The following is a 14127-nucleotide window of genomic DNA, read 5'->3' as shown; positions in this document are numbered from 1 at the left end:
CTCACAAATACATAACTACGGATATAAAAGTTAATTTAAAACTCCTAAGAAACATTTTTTTATCTTTTAATATAAATTTTTTGTGACACATTAATTAATTTGTTAAGTTGTATTTATTCCACATCACTTTGCAGTTTTTCATTCTTGTATAATCCTGTATTGTTGATTTTTTTTTTGCAAAATATATATAAATAGAATAATCCATCTTTCCGTTGCAATTTGTTACAGGATATCCTCCTTTCATTCTTAAGAAGGAGGCACATAAAGGCACACTTTAGTATGGGTAAAATGGGAAGTATGTTAAAATGAAGTCAATATCGATTCATTTTGATGTTTTTTTATGATCAACAAGAGCAGCACCTCTTTCAACAACAAACAAAAAATCAAGCTAGAATGTTTTTCTCAAAATTGAGTGTACATTACAACTTTTTTGGGCGAGGAATCATTCATAATAAACCTTTGGGTGTGTTGCAAATTGAGCTTACGGTAGCCAAAAAGTAATTTCACAATGAAAGAATAAGTAATTTATATATTTTATATGAATGTGATCATGTTGGGGTCTTTATGAGCCTCTTCAATCAAATAAAAGTTATCAAACTCTGGTTCAAATCCTTGGGTATCTTAAATCATACCAAAAAAATTTATTAAAAATTGTTATTTTTTCTTGATTTTTGTTCGAGATTATTTTAAGGTTGACAAATATCCAGGGTTTATGCCAAAGTTATCGTAACTCAAAAATTACAAATATATGTTTTATTGCCTATATGCCATTCTAAAAGAATATTATTTTATGTTGATAGTTACCGAATGGTCCATTCAAATCTGAACATGTAGACTCTTAAACTTCAACAAGATATAATTTATTCATTAACAATAGAATTTCAACAAAACTAATACAATAAATATATGTGTGTTGGAACTCTCTTAATCATTAATGTATACGTCCTTTAGATGCCCTGATGGCTTACAGGTGGCAGCGGAAGGCTGGTACCCGCTGAGGAGGTAGTCCTCTCAGATGACGTCCAAGGGATGTATGACAGTGGCTTTGAGGGCCTCGGTGTTTGGTCGACATGACCAACAGACCTTCCTCTCAACATGCACAAAAAAGGTGTACTCAAGGGGGTTGGCATCAAGGGTGTAAGGGGACCAAAAATGTCAAAAAAGAGTTCAAAATAACTTTAAAGACTCATTCAAAAGAGTCTTCCAACGGAAGAGATGGGGTTCTTTCATTGTTGGTGCCCAAAGTGGCCTCTCCAACCTCACAAGGCTCTTTCCATCCACTTTTTTATAGCTCTCTGGACAGTCTGTTTTGAAATCCCGATATCTCTTGCATAGGCCCTCGTGAACTTCAGGGGATTAGCCTTCGCTTTTTTCTTTAACTCATCCGTGTCCAGTTTGCCATTTTCCAAATAGCCCTTCTTCCTCACCAATGTTACGGAATTACTGATGGTCTGGACGTTAGTCCTAAAGATGCCCAACTACTTGGAGTGCGCGAATGGAAATTCGTCAATCACGTTTAAGTGCTATTTTCTCGACTTGTACGTAAGCTAGAGAGCTCAGGTTTATTTTGTGTTGTAGCTAATTATTTAAGTTTTAATATATATCGAAATATAAATTAATTTCAATCACTTAAGCTTCATTGAATATTGAATTAGTTGGCTTTCAGATTTCAATGGGCCATCCGGTAAAAGCATAGAAATGATTCTTTTTAAATCCATTTTTTTGTAAAAATTGAAAAACACCATTATTCATAATGAAGTAATAAAGTTTCGATGCATGATTCTCTAAAGTAAATATTAATGTTGGTTCTCATCGCAGGATATGTAATTTGAATTTTCATTAATTTTTCAGTGGAAAGGCATGATTCTAGAAAAAAAATATCCTAAAGAATCTTTATTTTTTTTTACCTTGGATTTAGAAGATGTATTCATGATTTTTTTTACCTAGAAAAACTTAAAAATGGCATGTGGAGGACCTTAAGAGAGCAACACTTTCTGCCAGACCTAAATATCAAAATATATACACAGAAATAGGAATTTAACAAATCTTAAAGAACTTTTGAAAGATTGATTTTTTTATAAGGCTCATTTTATTTGCTATTATTTTTATCATTGTGATCAAAAATGAGAACTCATCATACTTTTTTTGAAATCTTTTAGATCGTCTGCAAATTCTACTTAGAATAATCAAAATTAGTCGTCAATATAAAAAAAAAAAAAAATTCATTGATTTTAGTTGGAAAGCACCATATCCGCGTCAATATGAGTCTCTTAAATCAAATAAAGGTTCTAAATTATAAGTGAAATCCTTAGGTATATTTAATAATCACCAAATTGGAATATTTAATTCTGAGAACCTTGTTGTACATAATTTTGGTGTAATCATACGAGTGTATCCTAAAGGGATTCATGGTCTTCTTGTTACATGCAACTAGGCCTAAGATCATCACGGAAGAAAGATTTTTGGTGGTTGAGGCATATCAGCACTCCTTTGCTTTATCCCCAAATGTCACTAATTGATCATTCTACCTGTTGAAGACAGGGTCAACAGTAAAGGTTTTCTCATAAGAAATTACTTTCTTCTTCTGTTCTGTCAACAGAGGCACGGAAATCACCGCAGATACTTTCATCCTCCAGCTTTTTTATAGCCCTCTACATCACTTACGGGGGTTTGTTCCTCTTTCTGGTCATATTAACGAGTGAGGAATTCAAGTTTTTCTTGAAGGCCGATTTTATGTGGTTCACAGACACGGAAGATTATCTGCCTCCTCCTGGAGAGTGTCCGATGTCCTCCCCGACCTTTAATCGTATCTACCCATTCTATATTGTCTTCCTCGAGATCTCAGTCTGTTCCCAGATGGCCTTCTAGATCGCTCAATCTCAATCCTCTTCGTGTGCTCATGGTGGCGATTAGGAGAATATGTTTATGAGAAATCCATGGCTAATTATGTGTTCTAAATTATTGCTCATGGGAAAATTCTAAAAAAATTACTCTTAATCTCACAAAATTTACCTTATAGAGATGAGTAAATCATAACATGGCCTGATATATTAAGTCCAAGAGATACATTGGAACTTTCCTCTTTTCTTGATTTTTGTTTAAGATTTTTTATATGTTAATGCACCAAAAATACTACTCTTTAAAAAGATAAAAACATATATCAATTCTAAGCTTGTAAGTCAAAATGAAAAGCTACAATTGTGTTGTTTTTTCCGGAGTTTTGTTTTTAAAGGTTTTTACGTTTTTTTCAATTCCCAGTGAAAATTGAATCTATTATTGATTTTCTTTCTTCATTCTATTTCACGTAAGTGTTTGTTAAAAACATTTTTTTTCACAATAATAACTATTATACAATTTGAATTAAATATATTTTCATGTCATTAAATGTATAGTTATTTATCTCAAATTATTTCGATATTTCACAGAATTGATTCATATATATTTTATTCATAACAAAAATTATTCCTTCGATCAATAATTATTGAATATATATTAGAAAGAAAGGGAATATTTGAAGATAAGTTGAATAATCTTCTTTTATAAAAAATGGTAATTGCGCCAATGATATTGCAGATCAGAAGCATTCTTGCAAAAATGTTACGTTTTAAAACTTTGAGAATTATGTCTGTTTTCCTTTGCCTGCAAATATAAGCTATATACAGGTTCTTCCGTCTAACATTAATCAATTTTTGAAAATTACAAAAATTCTTAATGAACCGTTCCAGCCAGGTACGAAACTTTGCACAGCAGTTCTTTAGAAAACTTGGATTTAGGTTGGCTCAAGCAGTGATGATGGGGTTTTCAATTGGTCTTTTGTATTGTTTCGGACTACCAAAAACTTCCTCCTTAGGTGTTGACAATACCAAAGTCCAGGGAAAACAGTTGGGGCTGTAGAGAGGCTAAGGGTCTTGCTTTTCAAGCATGTTAAGAATGATTTTGCACCTGGTCAAAAAAAGTGCAGCATTTTAGACAAAGGGGCCTGTGTATGATAGGTGTACAAAAGATCAAGATAAACTTATTTTTTTCTTCAAAATTCACTCTAATTTCAATTTCTATTCTTTGATGAGTAATTATCGTCACTTTCTCTCGACAAATTGTCAAATTTGTCCAACGCAAATAACAAATCCAAAAGGCACAAATTCATTCTGTCAATGAAAGGATTAGAATTTGACAGATTACATATAATATATTTAAAATATCATATCAAGGCCAACTTAAGCTTCAAATATCAAATGAACATTCAAAACTATATATATCCATCTTGGATTTTTTTAATTCTCCAAGAAATTTGAATACAACATCAATAATTGACTGCAAAACACAATATGCGGCTCTATATATGGTATACACATAAATCCAAATAATATCACCTGCCAGTATTGTTGTACCAGTCCTCATTAAGAACTGACAATTGCCATCCCTTTCAGTTACATTTCGGTCCAGTCTTGCACATTGATCATAAAACTTTTATAGTTCCGTCCTTGATGATGTCAATAAACTTTCTTTTTTTTCTTTTTTTAATCAGTTCTATTACTGAAATTCTGAAGGACTAACGTGTTACGGACTGCTCCCGAGGACTAATCGTATCGGTTCAGAGACTAAACTGCTCTAAATCGAATAAATAATAACGTATACAACACTAGTTATTCTATACTAGTTATTTATTTGCTCCATTCCAGGCTAAGAACCAGTCCTATTGGTCCTTGGGACTCGTCCTTTGGACCGTTGTTCCTTGGAATTTTTCATAAAAATATCGATAGTTTATTGGATATATGAAATATGTATAAAGATAATTGCACATATCATGCAAAAAATATTACATTTTTTATATTAATACAATATATTACAAAGATAGGTATTAAATAGTTACTTTGTTATATAATTTAATCATAATATAACGGAATAAATGAAAAGAGGAAAAACACACTCATATACGTCACGAGGTATCAATTTTACCTTATTTAAAAAACTGACAAGTTGGACTGAACTGGATGGGACTAGATTGAACTGGATCGCAGGACTCGTTCCTAAATAAGGACCAAGACAACGCTACCTGTAAAAAAAAACGGAAAATAAAATGTCCACATCTTGCCGGACAGGTAAAATGTGGCTTTGAGGATAGCGTTCAAAGCAGTAGCAAAGTTTCAGACACTGGTGACAAAGAGGGCATCCCTAGGATGTCATATCTAAAGAAAAGTGGGCCCGGTTCCAATAGATTAATTTAATTTTAAAGAAGTCATTTGCCGGGGAAAGTATTGAGATTTATGCAGCCTGGTTTTTATTAGTTTTGTTTATTTATCCAAGTATTTTACTAATTAATTACTCGTAACATTTTTTTGTTAATCAACAAAACCTAGTATAAATAAATTGTTTTTACAAATTTTAAATTATTCCTAGTGTGGTTTTTATTTGTTTCAATAGACTTTTAGTTAATTTATGGTGTGTGTACATTATTGATTGTATATGTTGTATTTTTATTCATTGATTATTTACCAATGATATTGGTGTAAAATAAAAGATTACACTTTTCAATTTTGAGAATGTTCTTGAGTAGAGCAAATTAGCTGTCATGACGTTTTATTGGATTCACACCAAGTAGCTATGAGCTGTAGGAAATCAACAGCAATCCCACTCCGTGTTTATCATACATAAAGGTAGGAATAGAGAGACTAAAAAGGAATGAGGATATCAGATAACTGTAATTAAAAATTTAAAATAACTATGTTAATGAATTATTTTATGAATTTATTTTTAGAATTCATGTAACCTCGCTTAAAAAATATATTTTTTAAATACCCTTTGTAAATTATTAGACATTATATATTTTTGTGTTTAGAAACTTTATAATTTTTTAAGCATAATTATAATTCAGATACTATCAACTTTGGTTTAAACTAATAGTTTATGTTTCTGGTTTACTCTAAAGAAAAATACATTGCCCTATATTAAATTAAATTGGACGAATCTTCGTCAGAAGACGTGATAAAAATGAAGTGCGCAAGAGATGAAAATAGCACATGTACAAAATTTAAGACAGAACAGAATTATAGATAAGAATAAACATTCTTGATCGATATACATGACGCCTATTTCCATTATAGTATCCTTAAGTAAAAACTATTCCAATGTCGATCTTCAGCCAGGGAAGTTCCCAGGGTGGATGGGCAAATTTAATTTCTATAATTAAATTTTTGAAATTTTATTACAAAAATTTAAATTTTGAAATTTATACCAAAAAAAACTTTTGGAGATAGGTATAAATTTTTGAAATGTTTTTCAGAAAAAATAAAGTATTGAATTTCTTTTTTCCTATATATTTTAACTCTCATATTTAATTTTTCTTTTTTTTCAAAAAATATTATTTTGAATTTTTTTTTTTTATTTAATTGTAAGCACCTGTTGACATAGGATTTTTTTTTTTTTTAGTCTTAGGATTTGTTTTTAAAACAAATATAAAAGCCAAGTTCCCCCCCACCAAATATAAAATATATTTCTGGAGACGTCCCTGTCAACTCTACTCCGAGTCCTAAAAGAACATCCACTTATAACTCCTAGATGTTCCCTCTACCAGAATAAAGAAATAATATAACAGATTCAAAAATGAAGAAATTTTGTTCAGGTTGTAATTGTAAATAGAGCTCAATCTTCAATTATCATATTTTTTTAAGGTAGATATGTATTTTCCTTTCAGCTTTTTACATTAATTATGATATGTTCACTTTTGCTTGATTAAAATCAGGTGACTTTATACCTATAATGAAGTCAAAAGAGGTATACATAGAATTTGGATTCTTATATTAATTATTATAAATAAAGGCCTTTGTTTAGAATTCGTGTTATTTAATATGTTTTTGCATTCTGTCTTTATTAAACTTTTTATAAATATTATCTCATTTTCTTTTTTTTTAAATGACGCTTGATTGTATTATTATCTTTAAATCAAGTATAGACAGAGTGGCCCAAAAGTCTTAAGACATCTTCAACAGCCAAGAAAGTGCATATGTATTTATTTCTTGAAAAATCTTTTTACCCCATTGCAATTAGCAGGAAATTTCCTTCAAAATACATGACTATTCAATCCACATGACCACCATTTCACCAACTACAGCTCTTGCACGTTTTGAAACTGCTATAGACGATAAGCAGATGACCTCATTTGACAAGTTGTCAATTTGGACACTATGACAGCCTTCAAATCGTTGACACTAAAAAAAAAGTCACACTAACCTCTTTCTCTATAATGAACTATATAAAGAAGTTAGATCTGAAAAAGAAGGGGACACATTTCTTGGCTCCAAAAATGTTTTGGCAACACTCGAGCCCAGACTTTGCAATATTTCAAGATTATCCGTCCTATTGGACAGTAAGATCCTTCTTAGTGCTGTTCCTGGATCCAGAAAAGTACTGGAGGCTATAACATGTCCGGATAGGCGCGTTGATTGAGATTCACACCCTTGAAAATGAAGATCACTGGTATATTCATCCCATTTGAGGTGACACACGCACAGACCATCGCGGAGAAAAGTTTTTGGCCACTTAATACACTGCTCTCGTCCAAAGGAATATCCGAGTTGCTCCGACAAAGAATCTGGTTGTTAGGGCTTTTGTAAACCAGCTCCACGTTGAAGATCTTCTCGTTTGTGCAAATGATTGAAATGTGTCAATAAATGACAAGAAATAAGGAATTGTAGAAGTGTCTTAGCACAGATCTTGGCCATTGTGGTCCCGTTGAATATTATTAAAAAATATATACACCCTGTTGCTGTCCTAAGACTTATTAATCACCTTTTGTATACTCAAAAAGGATTTACTTTCGGCATAGATACATAAATCTAGACAAACTTTTTTTTATAAAATAAAATATTAGTAAAGGCGTTGCCCGGGCTAACTAAGGAGAGAAAAATCACATTGAAAATGGTCAAATTAATTGAGAAAATAAAAAAAATATTCAGAAAATAGTTTTATATATGTTTTGTTGTTGTCGAAAAAGATCCTAAAAATTATCTTGGATTCTGTAGACTTTAGACTTTATCAATCCGGTTCAGTAAATTAATCCACAAAGTCAAAAACCCAGTATAGGAACTTACCCCCCCCGCCCCCGAAAAATACTCTTATTATTGCTTCTTATAACCTTGGTAGTATTATTATGAATATAAAAAAAAAATAATGTGTTATAAACTCAAATAACATACCAAGATAAATGCATCTAAAAAATTGTCTAGATGAAAAGTCCATTTTTTACTTACTTCAAAAATTCCCAAATCGAAATTCGCAAAGAAAATTGCAAAAAACTTTTCTGCACTAATTTTGCAAAAATAAATAAAAATAGTTAAAGGCATTTACTGGAATTGAAAAAGAAAAACAAACGAACGAATATTTTTTTTCGTACTTGTAAAAACAAAAAAGTTATGAAAAATAATGTTGTTCAAAAAATAACCCTCGACAGCTGGTTCATTTTTGCAAAAATTATGTCTTGATATCTTCTGGAAGTTGAAAATACTGTAGTGAATAGAATGTGTTCTAAAAATTTTGTCCAAAATGCATCGCTTTGTGGCATTTTTAAAAAATTTAAATTTGACGTTTTATGAAAAATAGGGAAAAAATAGAAAAATTATTCCAAAAATGACAAATATTTGAGTTCAACATCAATTTTTATTTGATAAATATATAAGCAAACCAATTTCCAGACAAATATCCACAAAACTTTATTCTATTTAATAATCCCATATTCCATTGGAAATTAATTTTTTGCGCCTGAAATAAACGAAATTTTAATTTTCACTGATTTTTCTTTATTTTCTCATAATTTTTTTTGATTTTGAATAAATTTAGAAAACGTAGCAATTCGTATAGTTGTTTTTGAAACACCAATCACTTATTAGAAATAACTCAACCCCCTACCTAGCCTCCTTGAGCACCGAAAATGTTTTTTTGTGTTGGGGCATAGTAAAGGCCCCCCCCCATATTACCTCTCCAAAAATCCAAAACCCCGTCTTAGCCTGTCCAAGCTCAAAAGAGCGACCCAAGCAAAATTTCAGCCTCCTAGGTTGAACAGTGTGGGAACGTATAAAGGACATTTACATACACACATTTTCTTGGTTATCAGCTAGGGGGATATGATGAGCCTTGACCCCATGATTTAGAATGATTAACTGTTCAAGTTCTATGTTCGAGTTAAGATAGAGTACTAGAAACTTTAATGTTCGATAAGAGCCTTCAAAAAGTGCCACCTCAGCCCCCCCCCACCTTGTGCCACTGCATCAAAATAATTTTTCTGGCTGTTTGCCTTTGATCATATTTAAGAAACTAGAAAATATATAAACTTTAATTTCTTGAATTTTTTGTAAGCACTATTGGAACGGAACGCTCTATAAAATTCCCTTCCGTTACAAGCCTGGATATAATCATTTACTAGTTCCACACAATACAATATAATAGAAGTACTCGTATACATGTATCGAGGGTCGAGGTCAGAGAAATTGCAACTATTGAAATAAATCTCACAAGTCCATTTTACAATAAAAATTGGAAAATCTCATTATTCATAATATAATAATAAATTTTCCTAGCTTAATTCTGTAAAGTAAATAGTTTAGTTAGGACAATTTTGCTCAACCCTTACGGTAAATATTTTGGAATTTTGGCGTGTCTAAGACAGACTATGTGATATTAATTGAACAAAAAGTGTTTTAACTTCCTCCGGTTTGTGCTACTAAGTCTGGCTTTTTAAATATTGGAATATAGTCATCGTTTAGAAATTAATATAACATAAAATTCTTATCTAATGTTGTAATTCTTAAGTAATAAAGATCTAATTCAGAGGGTTTAAGGCTAGTTTTCACATCAACGTTGATATATTTTACAACTAGTCTGCGGACAAAATTTATAACTTTCCGCATATTTAATTTTTTGTTCAAGTATTTAGTTTTCGAATTCACCTTGGAATTGAATTTTGGATTTGTAGTAGCGTTTTCAGAAACATCATATATTTTGTTGTAATAATCTTTATTAATCTTCTGCCCATATCATCATCGTCTCTCAGTTGTCCTTCATCATCATAAAGAGATAACTTGTTGCAACTATATCTTTTTTCATTAATATTTTGTTTAATTTTCCTTGCTTTTATTAATGCCGATTTTACTTCTTTCTCCATATTATCTCGGACTTCAATTTCCCAGCTTTCATCTCATCTATACTTTTTTCTTTGTATGACCTTTTTTATTTCACCTTTATTTTCCCTTCATCTTTCACCTGCATATATTTTGTTTTAGGTGTATTTTTTAAGTGCATTGAACGTTTCTTCGCCTTCATCCATCTCTTTATATATGTCTTGCAACATGTACTCTATTCTTACCCAAATATCTGCTGCTTTTAGAAATTTGTTGCTCATTTCCAGTTCTGCAATATTCTCAAGTTGAAATTCGTGATCAGATATATTTACCACCACTTTTAATTACTTTTAAGTTTTCTATCATATAGGATATTTCTACGTTGCATATAAGGTAATCTATTCGCACTGATGATTGTTTTTTCTTTAATTTTCTGTAGTGTATATAAGTATGGTATTGATTACTCGGAACTTTTCCAATATCTATAATACTGTTGTTTGGGTTTACCTGGTTTTTGGCATAGTTTTTGTTTACTGTTTTCCTTCTTTTAAAACATTAAAGTATCGAGTAATTATATTTGAGTTTTTTCTAAAGGTGTTACTTTTTCAAAGACATTTTCAAATAATTTTTTATATATTTAATTTACAAAGTATTAGCGTCACAAATAGGAGGTTTTCTAGCGATAAAAGTTAATTGCTTATCGATAAAAATATAGATTCTTTCCATAAGAAGTCATCTGTTTTTCTCCCAGAAAGATTTAGTAGATGGAATTATAAAGAATAATTGTTAATATATGTATATTGGAGTGTTCCATTTCGAAGAACACATTTTTGATGATCTTTTCTTCTGGAGGGAATCAAAATACCATGGTTTTTTTTATGTTTATGCAGGTTTGATCTATCTAGTGTTAAACATTTTATAATTTTCAATCCGAAATGACATTGGTGCAAAATTACAAAGGAGGAGAACATGATATCCTATATCTGAACAGAGCAATCTTAGGCGGTTGGAAGGAGCAAAGATGATTTTATATTTTCTCTAAAATGAGGGCAAAGTTTTGCTCTTTTCTGATGAACAAATTTTATCCCTGAATACCACTATGAATAAGCAAAATACTACTACATCACAGTCGAAGATCCACACAACATCTTAGCTCGAGAGTCCAGATCTGGAAGGGATACATTGTATTATTTCCATTATTACCATTATAATAACCATTATTAGAGCTGAGGTCTCACATACAAAATAAAAGTTCTACCAAGCACTTTTGTCAAATGATTTTGTTAAATAAATTTCCTCAAAAAGCCTCTTGTTTTGAATTTTACTATTGAAAATGGAAGTATGTTCTATTTTCTTTGATAAGTGTATTCCTATGTAACAATAAATTCACAATATCTTTAAAATTAGGCCGGTTCAAAACGTCTAAAAATGATACATTGGGATCCAAAAATGCAACTTTTTCATCTTTATACGAACTGTAACTTACAAAAATGAGATTTTGAGGAAAATTTCTTTTATGCCTTGGTTAGAAAAACAGACAAAAAATTAAATCCTAAATAGGGATGGTTTATTTTGTACTTTACATAAGATATTTTTTTAAATTACTACTCAACAATTTGGAAGGTAAAATCCGTCTGGAATATCGTACATGAATTTGGTACAATCTTTAATTATTACAAGCAAATCGTACAAGTATGAATTTCTAAGCCCATAATGGCATATTCAATTAAAAATAGATAGTGATTTTAATTAAAAATCCTTTCACTTTGACATCTTAGTATAGCTGATTAATTATGTCAGTTTTAGAGGAACTATTTGTCCCAACATTTTCTAGTGATTTTATTTATACTCCCCAACTAATAATTATCCTTCATTTCTATCCGTAATTTTTGACAAATACTTTGACTAGGGCATATTACATTTCATAAATCAAATGAAGGTTTCAAATTTTAGTTAACATTGAGGGATATTTCAACTCATACCAGAAATTTAATACAAAAACTATAAATGAACGAAATATGTGCTATAAAATATTGGGTATACGGGCTCAAAATACCGTTTTTTGAATCGGATTGGCCAATAACCATAAAAGAAAAATATTTTTTTTGGCTTTTAAATATTGGATAACCAACTATTCTCATTTACCGTGACATACTTTTTGACATCTGTTCATAGGTTCAGGAAACTTTTTATATATTTATGTTATGTTCGATTTTTCAAAATTCAAAAAGAAGCTATGTTTGTTCAAAAGAGGACGGGTGGTCTCTCTAATTTAACATATATACATTTATATATTTTGATAAAGAAGGATCAAATTAATGTGAATTTTAAAAAAAAGAAGGATCAAATCATTTTTTTTTATAATAAAAAAAGTCTTTGATAATATATGAGAATAGAAATTTAACCTTAAATTGAACTAATTTCAAGGTATTTTCCTTGTTTTCTCTAAACTTTATTTGCAAGATATGTGCAATGATCTTAATACATACATCGTACATATTATTTGACTTAAAAAGTCGATATTTTAATGAAAATTCGAAAGACTGGCAGTCAATGACCGGTCCCAAAGATTTACAATTCTATGGACCAGTCCTGAACTGGTGGGTTGTAGAATTTTTGTTAAAAATATCGATTGTTTATTAAGAAAAATAATATATATATGAGATATATAATAAGATCATTGCACATATTTTCAAAAAATGTACCGTTTTGGGAATATTAAGCAATTCTGATCTACTAATTTTTGTATATATATTAAGAGACTACAGTACAGTGTTATAAAAGTGCTTTGTTTCAAGTGGCCATCACAACCATTCAAGAAGAAATTCCTGGATTTACCACGGGACTAAGTGGCGTAGGTCTGCTTGCGCTTTCAGCGTCGTATAGAAACTGTAATTGAAGTTGGAGGTGATTTTATCAAATAAAATAAATTAGAATCTTTCAAAATATTTCTGAAAATGGTTTTATTTTTTTATTTGATTACTAGTTGGAAAGAAAATTGCTTTTGAAAATATCCTTATCAAGGCACAAATAGCTTGCACACCCTGTATATCTTATTTGGATTAATAAACAATTGTTATTTGTATGTAAAATTCTATAGAGCGGTCCAAAGGACCGGTACCTAGGACTGACGGTCTTAAAACTGGTATTGGCTGGATCGAATTAATAATGAACAACTGAAATATTAGCTGTGAATTAATTATTTAGAGGAGCGGAAATCAATCAATCTATATCATTTAAAAAAGCACAATAACAATAACTTACCCTTGATTTTTGTTTTCCTTATTGTTTTACCTCTCTTCCTCTTTCTATCAAGTCCTGTCCTTCCTTAATACACAACAAATATCCTTCACACAAATAGCATACAAGTTCCTCAAGATAATCAAATAATCATAGAATAACAAATAGCCAAAAAATACAATGTCATCACCTGAAAGGAATACGGTAAACTATTTTGTTAAGGGGAAAAGTAGGAGAGGGGGGAGTAGAAATGTTTACATCAGTTGTTGAAGAAGAATAAGAGGGGGAGTAAAGAACTGCTGCGCGTTCATAGAGAAATGCTTTTGACGATAGATTCCGTTTAAGAAAGGGAAGTTACTCTTCACAAATTGCGTTGAAGGGATATTTAGATTTTATTAATACTAAAATTCATTACTACGTCATTAGGAACGCAGATGCAAAATATAATTACACTAATTAATAGATATTTGCCCATTGAGTGAGTTGGTGTTATCAAAATTCTTCTTACGGAAACAAAAAAGAACTTTTCTAACGAGTGGTTCGTTAAAATCTAAACACTTTGAATTTTATACTTCTACAATAATTTTTTGAATAGATGTATGTCTGAGCTTTTTTAATCGTTAATATAGCCTCCCTTAGCCGCAATGATGGTTTCCAGGGGGCAATGGAAGACCTGGTAACTGCTATAGATGTAGCCCTCTGTTATGGCGTCCCAGTGCTGGTTGACAGTGTTTGGGTCAAGGGCACTGCAGGCCTTTGCTTCAACTTACAAACAAAA

The 14127-nt window shown here is 30.8% G+C and overlaps 1 protein-coding gene across 2 annotated transcripts in view; it reads right to left on the bottom strand.

The window, feature by feature from the left end:
• The window catches only part of LOC121116129 (uncoordinated protein 58), a 194543-nt gene extending 180983 nt beyond the window's left edge, over positions 1 to 13560 (bottom strand). For both annotated transcript variants that reach the window (XM_071888008.1, XM_040710358.2), the window contains exon 1: positions 13374 to 13560. The gene's annotated coding sequence lies outside the window, so the exon portion shown is untranslated. The remainder of the gene's footprint in view (positions 1 to 13373) is intronic.
• Between the last annotated feature and the right edge of the window lie 567 nt (positions 13561 to 14127).

The sequence above is a fragment of the Lepeophtheirus salmonis genome, chromosome 4, assembly GCF_016086655.4.
Source record: "Lepeophtheirus salmonis chromosome 4, UVic_Lsal_1.4, whole genome shotgun sequence".
Taxonomy (NCBI): domain Eukaryota; kingdom Metazoa; phylum Arthropoda; class Copepoda; order Siphonostomatoida; family Caligidae; genus Lepeophtheirus; species Lepeophtheirus salmonis.
The sequence above is the reverse complement of the archived record's forward strand: the minus strand, read 5'-3'. Positions and strand labels throughout refer to the sequence as shown.